General features: G+C 57.7%; 33 non-coding genes and 1 pseudogene across 33 annotated transcripts; all 34 read left to right on the top strand.

Moving 5' to 3' along the window:
• The first annotated feature begins 253 nt into the window (after window positions 1-253).
• LOC144540398 (5S ribosomal RNA) lies at window positions 254-372 on the top strand. The gene has a single exon (XR_013505619.1). It is a non-coding gene; the product is annotated as a 5S ribosomal RNA (ribosomal RNA).
• Window positions 373-767: 395 nt separating this feature from the next.
• On the top strand, window positions 768-886 carry LOC144540397 (5S ribosomal RNA). The gene has a single exon (XR_013505618.1). It is a non-coding gene; the product is annotated as a 5S ribosomal RNA (ribosomal RNA).
• A 395-nt stretch (window positions 887-1281) lies between these two features.
• On the top strand, window positions 1282-1400 carry LOC144540396 (5S ribosomal RNA). The gene has a single exon (XR_013505617.1). It is a non-coding gene; the product is annotated as a 5S ribosomal RNA (ribosomal RNA).
• Window positions 1401-1795: 395 nt separating this feature from the next.
• On the top strand, window positions 1796-1914 carry LOC144541657 (5S ribosomal RNA). Its single transcript, XR_013506775.1, has one exon. It is a non-coding gene; the product is annotated as a 5S ribosomal RNA (ribosomal RNA).
• Window positions 1915-2306: 392 nt separating this feature from the next.
• Window positions 2307-2425, top strand: LOC144540394 (5S ribosomal RNA). The gene has a single exon (XR_013505615.1). It is a non-coding gene; the product is annotated as a 5S ribosomal RNA (ribosomal RNA).
• Window positions 2426-2817: 392 nt separating this feature from the next.
• On the top strand, window positions 2818-2936 carry LOC144540393 (5S ribosomal RNA). Its single transcript, XR_013505614.1, has one exon. It is a non-coding gene; the product is annotated as a 5S ribosomal RNA (ribosomal RNA).
• A 395-nt stretch (window positions 2937-3331) lies between these two features.
• On the top strand, window positions 3332-3450 carry LOC144540392 (5S ribosomal RNA). Its single transcript, XR_013505613.1, has one exon. It is a non-coding gene; the product is annotated as a 5S ribosomal RNA (ribosomal RNA).
• Window positions 3451-3842: 392 nt separating this feature from the next.
• Window positions 3843-3951, top strand: LOC144541311 (5S ribosomal RNA; annotated as a pseudogene).
• A 395-nt stretch (window positions 3952-4346) lies between these two features.
• LOC144540391 (5S ribosomal RNA) lies at window positions 4347-4465 on the top strand. The gene has a single exon (XR_013505612.1). It is a non-coding gene; the product is annotated as a 5S ribosomal RNA (ribosomal RNA).
• A 392-nt stretch (window positions 4466-4857) lies between these two features.
• On the top strand, window positions 4858-4976 carry LOC144540390 (5S ribosomal RNA). Its single transcript, XR_013505611.1, has one exon. It is a non-coding gene; the product is annotated as a 5S ribosomal RNA (ribosomal RNA).
• A 395-nt stretch (window positions 4977-5371) lies between these two features.
• LOC144540389 (5S ribosomal RNA) lies at window positions 5372-5490 on the top strand. The gene has a single exon (XR_013505610.1). It is a non-coding gene; the product is annotated as a 5S ribosomal RNA (ribosomal RNA).
• Window positions 5491-5885: 395 nt separating this feature from the next.
• LOC144540387 (5S ribosomal RNA) lies at window positions 5886-6004 on the top strand. Its single transcript, XR_013505609.1, has one exon. It is a non-coding gene; the product is annotated as a 5S ribosomal RNA (ribosomal RNA).
• Window positions 6005-6399: 395 nt separating this feature from the next.
• Window positions 6400-6518, top strand: LOC144540386 (5S ribosomal RNA). The gene has a single exon (XR_013505608.1). It is a non-coding gene; the product is annotated as a 5S ribosomal RNA (ribosomal RNA).
• A 395-nt stretch (window positions 6519-6913) lies between these two features.
• On the top strand, window positions 6914-7032 carry LOC144540385 (5S ribosomal RNA). Its single transcript, XR_013505607.1, has one exon. It is a non-coding gene; the product is annotated as a 5S ribosomal RNA (ribosomal RNA).
• A 395-nt stretch (window positions 7033-7427) lies between these two features.
• Window positions 7428-7546, top strand: LOC144540384 (5S ribosomal RNA). Its single transcript, XR_013505606.1, has one exon. It is a non-coding gene; the product is annotated as a 5S ribosomal RNA (ribosomal RNA).
• A 395-nt stretch (window positions 7547-7941) lies between these two features.
• On the top strand, window positions 7942-8060 carry LOC144540382 (5S ribosomal RNA). The gene has a single exon (XR_013505604.1). It is a non-coding gene; the product is annotated as a 5S ribosomal RNA (ribosomal RNA).
• A 395-nt stretch (window positions 8061-8455) lies between these two features.
• LOC144540381 (5S ribosomal RNA) lies at window positions 8456-8574 on the top strand. The gene has a single exon (XR_013505603.1). It is a non-coding gene; the product is annotated as a 5S ribosomal RNA (ribosomal RNA).
• A 395-nt stretch (window positions 8575-8969) lies between these two features.
• LOC144540380 (5S ribosomal RNA) lies at window positions 8970-9088 on the top strand. The gene has a single exon (XR_013505602.1). It is a non-coding gene; the product is annotated as a 5S ribosomal RNA (ribosomal RNA).
• A 392-nt stretch (window positions 9089-9480) lies between these two features.
• On the top strand, window positions 9481-9599 carry LOC144540379 (5S ribosomal RNA). Its single transcript, XR_013505601.1, has one exon. It is a non-coding gene; the product is annotated as a 5S ribosomal RNA (ribosomal RNA).
• A 392-nt stretch (window positions 9600-9991) lies between these two features.
• LOC144541163 (5S ribosomal RNA) lies at window positions 9992-10110 on the top strand. The gene has a single exon (XR_013506378.1). It is a non-coding gene; the product is annotated as a 5S ribosomal RNA (ribosomal RNA).
• Window positions 10111-10505: 395 nt separating this feature from the next.
• LOC144540378 (5S ribosomal RNA) lies at window positions 10506-10624 on the top strand. Its single transcript, XR_013505600.1, has one exon. It is a non-coding gene; the product is annotated as a 5S ribosomal RNA (ribosomal RNA).
• A 395-nt stretch (window positions 10625-11019) lies between these two features.
• LOC144540377 (5S ribosomal RNA) lies at window positions 11020-11138 on the top strand. The gene has a single exon (XR_013505599.1). It is a non-coding gene; the product is annotated as a 5S ribosomal RNA (ribosomal RNA).
• A 395-nt stretch (window positions 11139-11533) lies between these two features.
• Window positions 11534-11652, top strand: LOC144540376 (5S ribosomal RNA). The gene has a single exon (XR_013505598.1). It is a non-coding gene; the product is annotated as a 5S ribosomal RNA (ribosomal RNA).
• A 395-nt stretch (window positions 11653-12047) lies between these two features.
• LOC144540375 (5S ribosomal RNA) lies at window positions 12048-12166 on the top strand. Its single transcript, XR_013505597.1, has one exon. It is a non-coding gene; the product is annotated as a 5S ribosomal RNA (ribosomal RNA).
• Window positions 12167-12561: 395 nt separating this feature from the next.
• On the top strand, window positions 12562-12680 carry LOC144540374 (5S ribosomal RNA). The gene has a single exon (XR_013505596.1). It is a non-coding gene; the product is annotated as a 5S ribosomal RNA (ribosomal RNA).
• A 395-nt stretch (window positions 12681-13075) lies between these two features.
• LOC144540373 (5S ribosomal RNA) lies at window positions 13076-13194 on the top strand. The gene has a single exon (XR_013505595.1). It is a non-coding gene; the product is annotated as a 5S ribosomal RNA (ribosomal RNA).
• A 392-nt stretch (window positions 13195-13586) lies between these two features.
• Window positions 13587-13705, top strand: LOC144540371 (5S ribosomal RNA). Its single transcript, XR_013505593.1, has one exon. It is a non-coding gene; the product is annotated as a 5S ribosomal RNA (ribosomal RNA).
• Window positions 13706-14097: 392 nt separating this feature from the next.
• Window positions 14098-14216, top strand: LOC144541162 (5S ribosomal RNA). Its single transcript, XR_013506377.1, has one exon. It is a non-coding gene; the product is annotated as a 5S ribosomal RNA (ribosomal RNA).
• A 395-nt stretch (window positions 14217-14611) lies between these two features.
• Window positions 14612-14730, top strand: LOC144540370 (5S ribosomal RNA). The gene has a single exon (XR_013505592.1). It is a non-coding gene; the product is annotated as a 5S ribosomal RNA (ribosomal RNA).
• A 395-nt stretch (window positions 14731-15125) lies between these two features.
• On the top strand, window positions 15126-15244 carry LOC144540369 (5S ribosomal RNA). Its single transcript, XR_013505591.1, has one exon. It is a non-coding gene; the product is annotated as a 5S ribosomal RNA (ribosomal RNA).
• Window positions 15245-15636: 392 nt separating this feature from the next.
• LOC144540368 (5S ribosomal RNA) lies at window positions 15637-15755 on the top strand. The gene has a single exon (XR_013505590.1). It is a non-coding gene; the product is annotated as a 5S ribosomal RNA (ribosomal RNA).
• A 395-nt stretch (window positions 15756-16150) lies between these two features.
• LOC144540367 (5S ribosomal RNA) lies at window positions 16151-16269 on the top strand. The gene has a single exon (XR_013505589.1). It is a non-coding gene; the product is annotated as a 5S ribosomal RNA (ribosomal RNA).
• A 395-nt stretch (window positions 16270-16664) lies between these two features.
• Window positions 16665-16783, top strand: LOC144540366 (5S ribosomal RNA). Its single transcript, XR_013505588.1, has one exon. It is a non-coding gene; the product is annotated as a 5S ribosomal RNA (ribosomal RNA).
• Window positions 16784-17175: 392 nt separating this feature from the next.
• On the top strand, window positions 17176-17294 carry LOC144541132 (5S ribosomal RNA). The gene has a single exon (XR_013506347.1). It is a non-coding gene; the product is annotated as a 5S ribosomal RNA (ribosomal RNA).
• Window positions 17295-17500: the final 206 nt, after the last annotated feature.

Raw genomic sequence — 17500 nt, 5'->3', positions numbered from 1 at the left:
CAGCTGGCTTTCCCTCGGGGAGGCTGCAAACTTATCACAGCATGCATTTGTGTCCCTGCCGTCGCTGAACAGCGCAAATGTAGGGGAGAGAAAAGACTGCGGCCTTGCTCCCGGTGAGCACAACGGCTGAGGGCGTCAATGATAATAGAGGGCAGAGAAATAGGCCCATTTGGTGGCCGGTTTTCAAAGGGCCCTGCAGTAGGCACAGGCTAAGCCGTGTATAAAAGGCCTCCCTGCCGCCGTCGCCTCAATTGCTTACGGCCATACCACTCTGAACACGCCCGATCTCGTCCGATCTCGGAAGCTAAGCAGGGTCGGGCCTGGTTAGTACTTGGATGGGAGACCGCCTGGGAATACCAGGTGCTGTAAGCTTTTTCATCTTTCTAGGCAGCAGAGGGCGCTGCTCCCTCTCCGGGGGAGACAGGGGGCCTCCAACAACAGTGCTGGCCAGCGGCAGTGCAGTCACTTTTGCAGAGGAAGTACAAGGACGACATCACGTCCCGTGTGCCAGCAACAGCTGGCTTTCCCTCGGGGAGGCTGCAAACTTATCACAGCATGCATTTGTGTCCCTGCCGTCGCTGAACAGCGCAAATGTAGGGGAGAGAAAAGACTGCGGCCTTGCTCCCGGTGAGCACAACGGCTGAGGGCGTCAATGATAATAGAGGGCAGAGAAATAGGCCCATTTGGTGGCCGGTTTTCAAAGGGCCCTGCAGTAGGCACAGGCTAAGCCGTGTATAAACGGCCTCCCTGCCGCCGCAGCCTCAATTGCTTACGGCCATACCACTCTGAACACGCCCGATCTCGTCCGATCTCGGAAGCTAAGCAGGGTCGGGCCTGGTTAGTACTTGGATGGGAGACCGCCTGGGAATACCAGGTGCTGTAAGCTTTTTCATCTTTCTAGGCAGCAGAGGGCGCTGCTCCCTCTCCGGGGGAGACAGGGGGCCTCCAACAACAGTGCTGGCCAGCGGCAGTGCAGTCACTTTTGCAGAGGAAGTACAAGGACGACATCACGTCCCGTGTGCCAGCAACAGCTGGCTTTCCCTCGGGGAGGCTGCAAACTTATCACAGCATGCATTTGTGTCCCTGCCGTCGCTGAACAGCGCAAATGTAGGGGAGAGAAAAGACTGCGGCCTTGCTCCCGGTGAGCACAACGGCTGAGGGCGTCAATGATAATAGAGGGCAGAGAAATAGGCCCATTTGGTGGCCGGTTTTCAAAGGGCCCTGCAGTAGGCACAGGCTAAGCCGTGTATAAAAGGCCTCCCTGCCGCCGCCGCCTCAATTGCTTACGGCCATACCACTCTGAACACGCCCGATCTCGTCCGATCTCGGAAGCTAAGCAGGGTCGGGCCTGGTTAGTACTTGGATGGGAGACCGCCTGGGAATACCAGGTGCTGTAAGCTTTTTCATCTTTCTAGGCAGCAGAGGGCGCTGCTCCCTCTCCGGGGGAGACAGGGGGCCTCCAACAACAGTGCTGGCCAGCGGCAGTGCAGTCACTTTTGCAGAGGAAGTACAAGGACGACATCACGTCCCGTGTGCCAGCAACAGCTGGCTTTCCCTCGGGGAGGCTGCAAACTTATCACAGCATGCATTTGTGTCCCTGCCGTCGCTGAACAGCGCAAATGTAGGGGAGAGAAAAGACTGCGGCCTTGCTCCCGGTGAGCACAACGGCTGAGGGCGTCAATGATAATAGAGGGCAGAGAAATAGGCCCATTTGGTGGCCGGTTTTCAAAGGGCCCTGCAGTAGGCACAGGCTAAGCCGTGTATAAAAGGCCTCCCTGCCGCCGCCGCCTCAATTGCTTACGGCCATACCACTCTGAACACGCCCGATCTCATCCGATCTCGGAAGCTAAGCAGGGTCGGGCCTGGTTAGTACTTGGATGGGAGACCGCCTGGGAATACCAGGTGCTGTAAGCTTTTTCATCTTTCTAGGCAGCAGAGGGCGCTGCTCCCTCTCCGGGGGAGACAGGGGGCCTCCAACAACAGTGCTGGCCAGCGGCAGTGCAGTCACTTTTGCAGAGGAAGTACAAGGACGACATCACGTCCCGTGTGCCAGCAACAGCTGGCTTTCCCTCGGGGAGGCTGCAAACTTATCACAGCATGCATTTGTGTCCCTGCCGTCGCTGAACAGCGCAAATGTAGGGGAGAGAAAAGACTGCGGCCTTGCTCCCGGTGAGCACAACGGCTGAGGGCGTCAATGATAATAGAGGGCAGAGAAATAGGCCCATTTGGTGGCCGGTTTTCAAAGGGCCCTGCAGTAGGCACAGGCTAAGCCGTGTATAAAAGGCCTCCCTGCCGCCGCCTCAATTGCTTACGGCCATACCACTCTGAACACGCCCGATCTCGTCCGATCTCGGAAGCTAAGCAGGGTCGGGCCTGGTTAGTACTTGGATGGGAGACCGCCTGGGAATACCAGGTGCTGTAAGCTTTTTCATCTTTCTAGGCAGCAGAGGGCGCTGCTCCCTCTCCGGGGGAGACAGGGGGCCTCCAACAACAGTGCTGGCCAGCGGCAGTGCAGTCACTTTTGCAGAGGAAGTACAAGGACGACATCACGTCCCGTGTGCCAGCAACAGCTGGCTTTCCCTCGGGGAGGCTGCAAACTTATCACAGCATGCATTTGTGTCCCTGCCGTCGCTGAACAGCGCAAATGTAGGGGAGAGAAAAGACTGCGGCCTTGCTCCCGGTGAGCACAACGGCTGAGGGCGTCAATGATAATAGAGGGCAGAGAAATAGGCCCATTTGGTGGCCGGTTTTCAAAGGGCCCTGCAGTAGGCACAGGCTAAGCCGTGTATAAAAGGCCTCCCTGCCGCCGCCTCAATTGCTTACGGCCATACCACTCTGAACACGCCCGATCTCGTCCGATCTCGGAAGCTAAGCAGGGTCGGGCCTGGTTAGTACTTGGATGGGAGACCGCCTGGGAATACCAGGTGCTGTAAGCTTTTTCATCTTTCTAGGCAGCAGAGGGCGCTGCTCCCTCTCCGGGGGAGACAGGGGGCCTCCAACAACAGTGCTGGCCAGCGGCAGTGCAGTCACTTTTGCAGAGGAAGTACAAGGACGACATCACGTCCCGTGTGCCAGCAACAGCTGGCTTTCCCTCGGGGAGGCTGCAAACTTATCACAGCATGCATTTGTGTCCCTGCCGTCGCTGAACAGCGCAAATGTAGGGGAGAGAAAAGACTGCGGCCTTGCTCCCCGTGAGCACAACGGCTGAGGGCGTCAATGATAATAGAGGGCAGAGAAATAGGCCCATTTGGTGGCCGGTTTTCAAAGGGCCCTGCAGTAGGCACAGGCTAAGCCGTGTATAAAAGGCCTCCCTGCCGCCGCCGCCTCAATTGCTTACGGCCATACCACTCTGAACACGCCCGATCTCGTCCGATCTCGGAAGCTAAGCAGGGTCGGGCCTGGTTAGTACTTGGATGGGAGACCGCCTGGGAATACCAGGTGCTGTAAGCTTTTTCATCTTTCTAGGCAGCAGAGGGCGCTGCTCCCTCTCCGGGGGAGACAGGGGGCCTCCAACAACAGTGCTGGCCAGCGGCAGTGCAGTCACTTTTGCAGAGGAAGTACAAGGACGACATCACGTCCCGTGTGCCAGCAACAGCTGGCTTTCCCTCGGGGAGGCTGCAAACTTATCACAGCATGCATTTGTGTCCCTGCCGTCGCTGAACAGCGCAAATGTAGGGGAGAGAAAAGACTGCGGCCTTGCTCCCGGTGAGCACAACGGCTGAGGGCGTCAATGATAATAGAGGGCAGAGAAATAGGCCCATTTGGTGGCCGGTTTTCAAAGGGCCCTGCAGTAGGCACAGGCTAAGCCGTGTATAAAAGGCCTCCCTGCCGCCGCCTCAATTGCTTACGGCCATACCACTCTGAACACGCCTGATCTCGGAAGCTAAGCAGGGTCGGGCCTGGTTAGTACTTGGATGGGAGACCGCCTGGGAATACCAGGTGCTGTAAGCTTTTTCATCTTTCTAGGCAGCAGAGGGCGCTGCTCCCTCTCCGGGGGAGACAGGGGGCCTCCAACAACAGTGCTGGCCAGCGGCAGTGCAGTCACTTTTGCAGAGGAAGTACAAGGACGACATCACGTCCCGTGTGCCAGCAACAGCTGGCTTTCCCTCGGGGAGGCTGCAAACTTATCACAGCATGCATTTGTGTCCCTGCCGTCGCTGAACAGCGCAAATGTAGGGGAGAGAAAAGACTGCGGCCTTGCTCCCGGTGAGCACAACGGCTGAGGGCGTCAATGATAATAGAGGGCAGAGAAATAGGCCCATTTGGTGGCCGGTTTTCAAAGGGCCCTGCAGTAGGCACAGGCTAAGCCGTGTATAAAAGGCCTCCCTGCCGCCGCCGCCTCAATTGCTTACGGCCATACCACTCTGAACACGCCCGATCTCGTCCGATCTCGGAAGCTAAGCAGGGTCGGGCCTGGTTAGTACTTGGATGGGAGACCGCCTGGGAATACCAGGTGCTGTAAGCTTTTTCATCTTTCTAGGCAGCAGAGGGCGCTGCTCCCTCTCCGGGGGAGACAGGGGGCCTCCAACAACAGTGCTGGCCAGCGGCAGTGCAGTCACTTTTGCAGAGGAAGTACAAGGACGACATCACGTCCCGTGTGCCAGCAACAGCTGGCTTTCCCTCGGGGAGGCTGCAAACTTATCACAGCATGCATTTGTGTCCCTGCCGTCGCTGAACAGCGCAAATGTAGGGGAGAGAAAAGACTGCGGCCTTGCTCCCGGTGAGCACAACGGCTGAGGGCGTCAATGATAATAGAGGGCAGAGAAATAGGCCCATTTGGTGGCCGGTTTTCAAAGGGCCCTGCAGTAGGCACAGGCTAAGCCGTGTATAAAAGGCCTCCCTGCCGCCGCCTCAATTGCTTACGGCCATACCACTCTGAACACGCCCGATCTCGTCCGATCTCGGAAGCTAAGCAGGGTCGGGCCTGGTTAGTACTTGGATGGGAGACCGCCTGGGAATACCAGGTGCTGTAAGCTTTTTCATCTTTCTAGGCAGCAGAGGGCGCTGCTCCCTCTCCGGGGGAGACAGGGGGCCTCCAACAACAGTGCTGGCCAGCGGCAGTGCAGTCACTTTTGCAGAGGAAGTACAAGGACGACATCACGTCCCGTGTGCCAGCAACAGCTGGCTTTCCCTCGGGGAGGCTGCAAACTTATCACAGCATGCATTTGTGTCCCTGCCGTCGCTGAACAGCGCAAATGTAGGGGAGAGAAAAGACTGCGGCCTTGCTCCCGGTGAGCACAACGGCTGAGGGCGTCAATGATAATAGAGGGCAGAGAAATAGGCCCATTTGGTGGCCGGTTTTCAAAGGGCCCTGCAGTAGGCACAGGCTAAGCCGTGTATAAAAGGCCTCCCTGCCGCCGTCGCCTCAATTGCTTACGGCCATACCACTCTGAACACGCCCGATCTCGTCCGATCTCGGAAGCTAAGCAGGGTCGGGCCTGGTTAGTACTTGGATGGGAGACCGCCTGGGAATACCAGGTGCTGTAAGCTTTTTCATCTTTCTAGGCAGCAGAGGGCGCTGCTCCCTCTCCGGGGGAGACAGGGGGCCTCCAACAACAGTGCTGGCCAGCGGCAGTGCAGTCACTTTTGCAGAGGAAGTACAAGGACGACATCACGTCCCGTGTGCCAGCAACAGCTGGCTTTCCCTCGGGGAGGCTGCAAACTTATCACAGCATGCATTTGTGTCCCTGCCGTCGCTGAACAGCGCAAATGTAGGGGAGAGAAAAGACTGCGGCCTTGCTCCCGGTGAGCACAACGGCTGAGGGCGTCAATGATAATAGAGGGCAGAGAAATAGGCCCATTTGGTGGCCGGTTTTCAAAGGGCCCTGCAGTAGGCACAGGCTAAGCCGTGTATAAAAGGCCTCCCTGCCGCCGCCGCCTCAATTGCTTACGGCCATACCACTCTGAACACGCCCGATCTCGTCCGATCTCGGAAGCTAAGCAGGGTCGGGCCTGGTTAGTACTTGGATGGGAGACCGCCTGGGAATACCAGGTGCTGTAAGCTTTTTCATCTTTCTAGGCAGCAGAGGGCGCTGCTCCCTCTCCGGGGGAGACAGGGGGCCTCCAACAACAGTGCTGGCCAGCGGCAGTGCAGTCACTTTTGCAGAGGAAGTACAAGGACGACATCACGTCCCGTGTGCCAGCAACAGCTGGCTTTCCCTCGGGGAGGCTGCAAACTTATCACAGCATGCATTTGTGTCCCTGCCGTCGCTGAACAGCGCAAATGTAGGGGAGAGAAAAGACTGCGGCCTTGCTCCCGGTGAGCACAACGGCTGAGGGCGTCAATGATAATAGAGGGCAGAGAAATAGGCCCATTTGGTGGCCGGTTTTCAAAGGGCCCTGCAGTAGGCACAGGCTAAGCCGTGTATAAAAGGCCTCCCTGCCGCCGTCGCCTCAATTGCTTACGGCCATACCACTCTGAACACGCCCGATCTCGTCCGATCTCGGAAGCTAAGCAGGGTCGGGCCTGGTTAGTACTTGGATGGGAGACCGCCTGGGAATACCAGGTGCTGTAAGCTTTTTCATCTTTCTAGGCAGCAGAGGGCGCTGCTCCCTCTCCGGGGGAGACAGGGGGCCTCCAACAACAGTGCTGGCCAGCGGCAGTGCAGTCACTTTTGCAGAGGAAGTACAAGGACGACATCACGTCCCGTGTGCCAGCAACAGCTGGCTTTCCCTCGGGGAGGCTGCAAACTTATCACAGCATGCATTTGTGTCCCTGCCGTCGCTGAACAGCGCAAATGTAGGGGAGAGAAAAGACTGCGGCCTTGCTCCCGGTGAGCACAACGGCTGAGGGCGTCAATGATAATAGAGGGCAGAGAAATAGGCCCATTTGGTGGCCGGTTTTCAAAGGGCCCTGCAGTAGGCACAGGCTAAGCCGTGTATAAACGGCCTCCCTGCCGCCGCAGCCTCAATTGCTTACGGCCATACCACTCTGAACACGCCCGATCTCGTCCGATCTCGGAAGCTAAGCAGGGTCGGGCCTGGTTAGTACTTGGATGGGAGACCGCCTGGGAATACCAGGTGCTGTAAGCTTTTTCATCTTTCTAGGCAGCAGAGGGCGCTGCTCCCTCTCCGGGGGAGACAGGGGGCCTCCAACAACAGTGCTGGCCAGCGGCAGTGCAGTCACTTTTGCAGAGGAAGTACAAGGACGACATCACGTCCCGTGTGCCAGCAACAGCTGGCTTTCCCTCGGGGAGGCTGCAAACTTATCACAGCATGCATTTGTGTCCCTGCCGTCGCTGAACAGCGCAAATGTAGGGGAGAGAAAAGACTGCGGCCTTGCTCCCGGTGAGCACAACGGCTGAGGGCGTCAATGATAATAGAGGGCAGAGAAATAGGCCCATTTGGTGGCCGGTTTTCAAAGGGCCCTGCAGTAGGCACAGGCTAAGCCGTGTATAAAAGGCCTCCCTGCCGCCGCCGCCTCAATTGCTTACGGCCATACCACTCTGAACACGCCCGATCTCGTCCGATCTCGGAAGCTAAGCAGGGTCGGGCCTGGTTAGTACTTGGATGGGAGACCGCCTGGGAATACCAGGTGCTGTAAGCTTTTTCATCTTTCTAGGCAGCAGAGGGCGCTGCTCCCTCTCCGGGGGAGACAGGGGGCCTCCAACAACAGTGCTGGCCAGCGGCAGTGCAGTCACTTTTGCAGAGGAAGTACAAGGACGACATCACGTCCCGTGTGCCAGCAACAGCTGGCTTTCCCTCGGGGAGGCTGCAAACTTATCACAGCATGCATTTGTGTCCCTGCCGTCGCTGAACAGCGCAAATGTAGGGGAGAGAAAAGACTGCGGCCTTGCTCCCGGTGAGCACAACGGCTGAGGGCGTCAATGATAATAGAGGGCAGAGAAATAGGCCCATTTGGTGGCCGGTTTTCAAAGGGCCCTGCAGTAGGCACAGGCTAAGCCGTGTATAAAAGGCCTCCCTGCCGCCGCCGCCTCAATTGCTTACGGCCATACCACTCTGAACACGCCCGATCTCGTCCGATCTCGGAAGCTAAGCAGGGTCGGGCCTGGTTAGTACTTGGATGGGAGACCGCCTGGGAATACCAGGTGCTGTAAGCTTTTTCATCTTTCTAGGCAGCAGAGGGCGCTGCTCCCTCTCCGGGGGAGACAGGGGGCCTCCAACAACAGTGCTGGCCAGCGGCAGTGCAGTCACTTTTGCAGAGGAAGTACAAGGACGACATCACGTCCCGTGTGCCAGCAACAGCTGGCTTTCCCTCGGGGAGGCTGCAAACTTATCACAGCATGCATTTGTGTCCCTGCCGTCGCTGAACAGCGCAAATGTAGGGGAGAGAAAAGACTGCGGCCTTGCTCCCGGTGAGCACAACGGCTGAGGGCGTCAATGATAATAGAGGGCAGAGAAATAGGCCCATTTGGTGGCCGGTTTTCAAAGGGCCCTGCAGTAGGCACAGGCTAAGCCGTGTATAAAAGGCCTCCCTGCCGCCGCCGCCTCAATTGCTTACGGCCATACCACTCTGAACACGCCCGATCTCGTCCGATCTCGGAAGCTAAGCAGGGTCGGGCCTGGTTAGTACTTGGATGGGAGACCGCCTGGGAATACCAGGTGCTGTAAGCTTTTTCATCTTTCTAGGCAGCAGAGGGCGCTGCTCCCTCTCCGGGGGAGACAGGGGGCCTCCAACAACAGTGCTGGCCAGCGGCAGTGCAGTCACTTTTGCAGAGGAAGTACAAGGACGACATCACGTCCCGTGTGCCAGCAACAGCTGGCTTTCCCTCGGGGAGGCTGCAAACTTATCACAGCATGCATTTGTGTCCCTGCCGTCGCTGAACAGCGCAAATGTAGGGGAGAGAAAAGACTGCGGCCTTGCTCCCGGTGAGCACAACGGCTGAGGGCGTCAATGATAATAGAGGGCAGAGAAATAGGCCCATTTGGTGGCCGGTTTTCAAAGGGCCCTGCAGTAGGCACAGGCTAAGCCGTGTATAAAAGGCCTCCCTGCCGCCGCCGCCTCAATTGCTTACGGCCATACCACTCTGAACACGCCCGATCTCGTCCGATCTCGGAAGCTAAGCAGGGTCGGGCCTGGTTAGTACTTGGATGGGAGACCGCCTGGGAATACCAGGTGCTGTAAGCTTTTTCATCTTTCTAGGCAGCAGAGGGCGCTGCTCCCTCTCCGGGGGAGACAGGGGGCCTCCAACAACAGTGCTGGCCAGCGGCAGTGCAGTCACTTTTGCAGAGGAAGTACAAGGACGACATCACGTCCCGTGTGCCAGCAACAGCTGGCTTTCCCTCGGGGAGGCTGCAAACTTATCACAGCATGCATTTGTGTCCCTGCCGTCGCTGAACAGCGCAAATGTAGGGGAGAGAAAAGACTGCGGCCTTGCTCCCGGTGAGCACAACGGCTGAGGGCGTCAATGATAATAGAGGGCAGAGAAATAGGCCCATTTGGTGGCCGGTTTTCAAAGGGCCCTGCAGTAGGCACAGGCTAAGCCGTGTATAAAAGGCCTCCCTGCCGCCGCCTCAATTGCTTACGGCCATACCACTCTGAACACGCCCGATCTCGTCCGATCTCGGAAGCTAAGCAGGGTCGGGCCTGGTTAGTACTTGGATGGGAGACCGCCTGGGAATACCAGGTGCTGTAAGCTTTTTCATCTTTCTAGGCAGCAGAGGGCGCTGCTCCCTCTCCGGGGGAGACAGGGGGCCTCCAACAACAGTGCTGGCCAGCGGCAGTGCAGTCACTTTTGCAGAGGAAGTACAAGGACGACATCACGTCCCGTGTGCCAGCAACAGCTGGCTTTCCCTCGGGGAGGCTGCAAACTTATCACAGCATGCATTTGTGTCCCTGCCGTCGCTGAACAGCGCAAATGTAGGGGAGAGAAAAGACTGCGGCCTTGCTCCCGGTGAGCACAACGGCTGAGGGCGTCAATGATAATAGAGGGCAGAGAAATAGGCCCATTTGGTGGCCGGTTTTCAAAGGGCCCTGCAGTAGGCACAGGCTAAGCCGTGTATAAAAGGCCTCCCTGCCGCCGCCTCAATTGCTTACGGCCATACCACTCTGAACACGCCCGATCTCGTCCGATCCCGGAAGCTAAGCAGGGTCGGGCCTGGTTAGTACTTGGATGGGAGACCGCCTGGGAATACCAGGTGCTGTAAGCTTTTTCATCTTTCTAGGCAGCAGAGGGCGCTGCTCCCTCTCCGGGGGAGACAGGGGGCCTCCAACAACAGTGCTGGCCAGCGGCAGTGCAGTCACTTTTGCAGAGGAAGTACAAGGACGACATCACGTCCCGTGTGCCAGCAACAGCTGGCTTTCCCTCGGGGAGGCTGCAAACTTATCACAGCATGCATTTGTGTCCCTGCCGTCGCTGAACAGCGCAAATGTAGGGGAGAGAAAAGACTGCGGCCTTGCTCCCGGTGAGCACAACGGCTGAGGGCGTCAATGATAATAGAGGGCAGAGAAATAGGCCCATTTGGTGGCCGGTTTTCAAAGGGCCCTGCAGTAGGCACAGGCTAAGCCGTGTATAAAAGGCCTCCCTGCCGCCGCCGCCTCAATTGCTTACGGCCATACCACTCTGAACACGCCCGATCTCGTCCGATCTCGGAAGCTAAGCAGGGTCGGGCCTGGTTAGTACTTGGATGGGAGACCGCCTGGGAATACCAGGTGCTGTAAGCTTTTTCATCTTTCTAGGCAGCAGAGGGCGCTGCTCCCTCTCCGGGGGAGACAGGGGGCCTCCAACAACAGTGCTGGCCAGCGGCAGTGCAGTCACTTTTGCAGAGGAAGTACAAGGACGACATCACGTCCCGTGTGCCAGCAACAGCTGGCTTTCCCTCGGGGAGGCTGCAAACTTATCACAGCATGCATTTGTGTCCCTGCCGTCGCTGAACAGCGCAAATGTAGGGGAGAGAAAAGACTGCGGCCTTGCTCCCGGTGAGCACAACGGCTGAGGGCGTCAATGATAATAGAGGGCAGAGAAATAGGCCCATTTGGTGGCCGGTTTTCAAAGGGCCCTGCAGTAGGCACAGGCTAAGCCGTGTATAAAAGGCCTCCCTGCCGCCGCCGCCTCAATTGCTTACGGCCATACCACTCTGAACACGCCCGATCTCGTCCGATCTCGGAAGCTAAGCAGGGTCGGGCCTGGTTAGTACTTGGATGGGAGACCGCCTGGGAATACCAGGTGCTGTAAGCTTTTTCATCTTTCTAGGCAGCAGAGGGCGCTGCTCCCTCTCCGGGGGAGACAGGGGGCCTCCAACAACAGTGCTGGCCAGCGGCAGTGCAGTCACTTTTGCAGAGGAAGTACAAGGACGACATCACGTCCCGTGTGCCAGCAACAGCTGGCTTTCCCTCGGGGAGGCTGCAAACTTATCACAGCATGCATTTGTGTCCCTGCCGTCGCTGAACAGCGCAAATGTAGGGGAGAGAAAAGACTGCGGCCTTGCTCCCGGTGAGCACAACGGCTGAGGGCGTCAATGATAATAGAGGGCAGAGAAATAGGCCCATTTGGTGGCCGGTTTTCAAAGGGCCCTGCAGTAGGCACAGGCTAAGCCGTGTATAAAAGGCCTCCCTGCCGCCGCCGCCTCAATTGCTTACGGCCATACCACTCTGAACACGCCCGATCTCGTCCGATCTCGGAAGCTAAGCAGGGTCGGGCCTGGTTAGTACTTGGATGGGAGACCGCCTGGGAATACCAGGTGCTGTAAGCTTTTTCATCTTTCTAGGCAGCAGAGGGCGCTGCTCCCTCTCCGGGGGAGACAGGGGGCCTCCAACAACAGTGCTGGCCAGCGGCAGTGCAGTCACTTTTGCAGAGGAAGTACAAGGACGACATCACGTCCCGTGTGCCAGCAACAGCTGGCTTTCCCTCGGGGAGGCTGCAAACTTATCACAGCATGCATTTGTGTCCCTGCCGTCGCTGAACAGCGCAAATGTAGGGGAGAGAAAAGACTGCGGCCTTGCTCCCGGTGAGCACAACGGCTGAGGGCGTCAATGATAATAGAGGGCAGAGAAATAGGCCCATTTGGTGGCCGGTTTTCAAAGGGCCCTGCAGTAGGCACAGGCTAAGCCGTGTATAAAAGGCCTCCCTGCCGCCGCCGCCTCAATTGCTTACGGCCATACCACTCTGAACACGCCCGATCTCGTCCGATCTCGGAAGCTAAGCAGGGTCGGGCCTGGTTAGTACTTGGATGGGAGACCGCCTGGGAATACCAGGTGCTGTAAGCTTTTTCATCTTTCTAGGCAGCAGAGGGCGCTGCTCCCTCTCCGGGGGAGACAGGGGGCCTCCAACAACAGTGCTGGCCAGCGGCAGTGCAGTCACTTTTGCAGAGGAAGTACAAGGACGACATCACGTCCCGTGTGCCAGCAACAGCTGGCTTTCCCTCGGGGAGGCTGCAAACTTATCACAGCATGCATTTGTGTCCCTGCCGTCGCTGAACAGCGCAAATGTAGGGGAGAGAAAAGACTGCGGCCTTGCTCCCGGTGAGCACAACGGCTGAGGGCGTCAATGATAATAGAGGGCAGAGAAATAGGCCCATTTGGTGGCCGGTTTTCAAAGGGCCCTGCAGTAGGCACAGGCTAAGCCGTGTATAAAAGGCCTCCCTGCCGCCGCCGCCTCAATTGCTTACGGCCATACCACTCTGAACACGCCCGATCTCGTCCGATCTCGGAAGCTAAGCAGGGTCGGGCCTGGTTAGTACTTGGATGGGAGACCGCCTGGGAATACCAGGTGCTGTAAGCTTTTTCATCTTTCTAGGCAGCAGAGGGCGCTGCTCCCTCTCCGGGGGAGACAGGGGGCCTCCAACAACAGTGCTGGCCAGCGGCAGTGCAGTCACTTTTGCAGAGGAAGTACAAGGACGACATCACGTCCCGTGTGCCAGCAACAGCTGGCTTTCCCTCGGGGAGGCTGCAAACTTATCACAGCATGCATTTGTGTCCCTGCCGTCGCTGAACAGCGCAAATGTAGGGGAGAGAAAAGACTGCGGCCTTGCTCCCGGTGAGCACAACGGCTGAGGGCGTCAATGATAATAGAGGGCAGAGAAATAGGCCCATTTGGTGGCCGGTTTTCAAAGGGCCCTGCAGTAGGCACAGGCTAAGCCGTGTATAAAAGGCCTCCCTGCCGCCGCCGCCTCAATTGCTTACGGCCATACCACTCTGAACACGCCCGATCTCGTCCGATCTCGGAAGCTAAGCAGGGTCGGGCCTGGTTAGTACTTGGATGGGAGACCGCCTGGGAATACCAGGTGCTGTAAGCTTTTTCATCTTTCTAGGCAGCAGAGGGCGCTGCTCCCTCTCCGGGGGAGACAGGGGGCCTCCAACAACAGTGCTGGCCAGCGGCAGTGCAGTCACTTTTGCAGAGGAAGTACAAGGACGACATCACGTCCCGTGTGCCAGCAACAGCTGGCTTTCCCTCGGGGAGGCTGCAAACTTATCACAGCATGCATTTGTGTCCCTGCCGTCGCTGAACAGCGCAAATGTAGGGGAGAGAAAAGACTGCGGCCTTGCTCCCGGTGAGCACAACGGCTGAGGGCGTCAATGATAATAGAGGGCAGAGAAATAGGCCCATTTGGTGGCCGGTTTTCAAAGGGCCCTGCAGTAGGCACAGGCTAAGCCGTGTATAAAAGGCCTCCCTGCCGCCGCCTCAATTGCTTACGGCCATACCACTCTGAACACGCCCGATCTCGTCCGATCTCGGAAGCTAAGCAGGGTCGGGCCTGGTTAGTACTTGGATGGGAGACCGCCTGGGAATACCAGGTGCTGTAAGCTTTTTCATCTTTCTAGGCAGCAGAGGGCGCTGCTCCCTCTCCGGGGGAGACAGGGGGCCTCCAACAACAGTGCTGGCCAGCGGCAGTGCAGTCACTTTTGCAGAGGAAGTACAAGGACGACATCACGTCCCGTGTGCCAGCAACAGCTGGCTTTCCCTCGGGGAGGCTGCAAACTTATCACAGCATGCATTTGTGTCCCTGCCGTCGCTGAACAGCGCAAATGTAGGGGAGAGAAAAGACTGCGGCCTTGCTCCCGGTGAGCACAACGGCTGAGGGCGTCAATGATAATAGAGGGCAGAGAAATAGGCCCATTTGGTGGCCGGTTTTCAAAGGGCCCTGCAGTAGGCACAGGCTAAGCCGTGTATAAAAGGCCTCCCTGCCGCCGCCTCAATTGCTTACGGCCATACCACTCTGAACACGCCCGATCTCGTCCGATCCCGGAAGCTAAGCAGGGTCGGGCCTGGTTAGTACTTGGATGGGAGACCGCCTGGGAATACCAGGTGCTGTAAGCTTTTTCATCTTTCTAGGCAGCAGAGGGCGCTGCTCCCTCTCCGGGGGAGACAGGGGGCCTCCAACAACAGTGCTGGCCAGCGGCAGTGCAGTCACTTTTGCAGAGGAAGTACAAGGACGACATCACGTCCCGTGTGCCAGCAACAGCTGGCTTTCCCTCGGGGAGGCTGCAAACTTATCACAGCATGCATTTGTGTCCCTGCCGTCGCTGAACAGCGCAAATGTAGGGGAGAGAAAAGACTGCGGCCTTGCTCCCGGTGAGCACAACGGCTGAGGGCGTCAATGATAATAGAGGGCAGAGAAATAGGCCCATTTGGTGGCCGGTTTTCAAAGGGCCCTGCAGTAGGCACAGGCTAAGCCGTGTATAAAAGGCCTCCCTGCCGCCGCTGCCTCAATTGCTTACGGCCATACCACTCTGAACACGCCCGATCTCGTCCGATCTCGGAAGCTAAGCAGGGTCGGGCCTGGTTAGTACTTGGATGGGAGACCGCCTGGGAATACCAGGTGCTGTAAGCTTTTTCATCTTTCTAGGCAGCAGAGGGCGCTGCTCCCTCTCCGGGGGAGACAGGGGGCCTCCAACAACAGTGCTGGCCAGCGGCAGTGCAGTCACTTTTGCAGAGGAAGTACAAGGACGACATCACGTCCCGTGTGCCAGCAACAGCTGGCTTTCCCTCGGGGAGGCTGCAAACTTATCACAGCATGCATTTGTGTCCCTGCCGTCGCTGAACAGCGCAAATGTAGGGGAGAGAAAAGACTGCGGCCTTGCTCCCGGTGAGCACAACGGCTGAGGGCGTCAATGATAATAGAGGGCAGAGAAATAGGCCCATTTGGTGGCCGGTTTTCAAAGGGCCCTGCAGTAGGCACAGGCTAAGCCGTGTATAAAAGGCCTCCCTGCCGCCGCCGCCTCAATTGCTTACGGCCATACCACTCTGAACACGCCCGATCTCGTCCGATCTCGGAAGCTAAGCAGGGTCGGGCCTGGTTAGTACTTGGATGGGAGACCGCCTGGGAATACCAGGTGCTGTAAGCTTTTTCATCTTTCTAGGCAGCAGAGGGCGCTGCTCCCTCTCCGGGGGAGACAGGGGGCCTCCAACAACAGTGCTGGCCAGCGGCAGTGCAGTCACTTTTGCAGAGGAAGTACAAGGACGACATCACGTCCCGTGTGCCAGCAACAGCTGGCTTTCCCTCGGGGAGGCTGCAAACTTATCACAGCATGCATTTGTGTCCCTGCCGTCGCTGAACAGCGCAAATGTAGGGGAGAGAAAAGACTGCGGCCTTGCTCCCGGTGAGCACAACGGCTGAGGGCGTCAATGATAATAGAGGGCAGAGAAATAGGCCCATTTGGTGGCCGGTTTTCAAAGGGCCCTGCAGTAGGCACAGGCTAAGCCGTGTATAAAAGGCCTCCCTGCCGCCGCCTCAATTGCTTACGGCCATACCACTCTGAACACGCCCGATCTCGTCCGATCTCGGAAGCTAAGCAGGGTCGGGCCTGGTTAGTACTTGGATGGGAGACCGCCTGGGAATACCAGGTGCTGTAAGCTTTTTCATCTTTCTAGGCAGCAGAGGGCGCTGCTCCCTCTCCGGGGGAGACAGGGGGCCTCCAACAACAGTGCTGGCCAGCGGCAGTGCAGTCACTTTTGCAGAGGAAGTACAAGGACGACATCACGTCCCGTGTGCCAGCAACAGCTGGCTTTCCCTCGGGGAGGCTGCAAACTTATCACAGCATGCATTTGTGTCCCTGCCGTCGCTGAACAGCGCAAATGTAGGGGAGAGAAAAGACTGCGGCCTTGCTCCCGGTGAGCACAACGGCTGAGGGCGTCAATGATAATAGAGGGCAGAGAAATAGGCCCATTTGGTGGCCGGTTTTCAAAGGGCCCTGCAGTAGGCACAGGCTAAGCCGTGTATAAAAGGCCTCCCTGCCGCCGCCGCCTCAATTGCTTACGGCCATACCACTCTGAACACGCCCGATCTCGTCCGATCTCGGAAGCTAAGCAGGGTCGGGCCTGGTTAGTACTTGGATGGGAGACCGCCTGGGAATACCAGGTGCTGTAAGCTTTTTCATCTTTCTAGGCAGCAGAGGGCGCTGCTCCCTCTCCGGGGGAGACAGGGGGCCTCCAACAACAGTGCTGGCCAGCGGCAGTGCAGTCACTTTTGCAGAGGAAGTACAAGGACGACATCACGTCCCGTGTGCCAGCAACAGCTGGCTTTCCCTCGGGGAGGCTGCAAACTTATCACAGCATGCATTTGTGTCCCTGCCGTCGCTGAACAGCGCAAATGTAGGGGAGAGAAAAGACTGCGGCCTTGCTCCCGGTGAGCACAACGGCTGAGGGCGTCAATGATAATAGAGGGCAGAGAAATAGGCCCATTTGGTGGCCGGTTTTCAAAGGGCCCTGCAGTAGGCACAGGCTAAGCCGTGTATAAAAGGCCTCCCTGCCGCCGCCGCCTCAATTGCTTACGGCCATACCACTCTGAACACGCCCGATCTCGTCCGATCTCGGAAGCTAAGCAGGGTCGGGCCTGGTTAGTACTTGGATGGGAGACCGCCTGGGAATACCAGGTGCTGTAAGCTTTTTCATCTTTCTAGGCAGCAGAGGGCGCTGCTCCCTCTCCGGGGGAGACAGGGGGCCTCCAACAACAGTGCTGGCCAGCGGCAGTGCAGTCACTTTTGCAGAGGAAGTACAAGGACGACATCACGTCCCGTGTGCCAGCAACAGCTGGCTTTCCCTCGGGGAGGCTGCAAACTTATCACAGCATGCATTTGTGTCCCTGCCGTCGCTGAACAGCGCAAATGTAGGGGAGAGAAAAGACTGCGGCCTTGCTCCCGGTGAGCACAACGGCTGAGGGCGTCAATGATAATAGAGGGCAGAGAAATAGGCCCATTTGGTGGCCGGTTTTCAAAGGGCCCTGCAGTAGGCACAGGCTAAGCCGTGTATAAAAGGCCTCCCTGCCGCCGACTCAATTGCTTACGGCCATACCACTCTGAACACGCCCGATCTAGTCCGATCTCGGAAGCTAAGCAGGGTCGGGCCTGGTTAGTACTTGGATGGGAGACCGCCTGGGAATACCAGGTGCTGTAAGCTTTTTCATCTTTCTAGGCAGCAGAGGGCGCTGCTCCCTCTCCGGGGGAGACAGGGGGCCTCCAACAACAGTGCTGGCCAGCGGCAGTGCAGTCACTTTTGCAGAGGAAGTACAAGGACGACATCACGTCCCGTGTGCCAGCAACAGCTGGCTTTCCCTCGGGGAGGCTGCAAACTTATCACAGCATGCATTTGTGTCCCTGCCGTCG

The sequence above is a fragment of the Centroberyx gerrardi genome, chromosome 10 (genome assembly GCF_048128805.1).
Source record: "Centroberyx gerrardi isolate f3 chromosome 10, fCenGer3.hap1.cur.20231027, whole genome shotgun sequence".
Classification (NCBI taxonomy): domain Eukaryota; kingdom Metazoa; phylum Chordata; class Actinopteri; order Beryciformes; family Berycidae; genus Centroberyx; species Centroberyx gerrardi.
The sequence above is the reverse complement of the archived record's forward strand: the minus strand, read 5'-3'. Positions and strand labels throughout refer to the sequence as shown.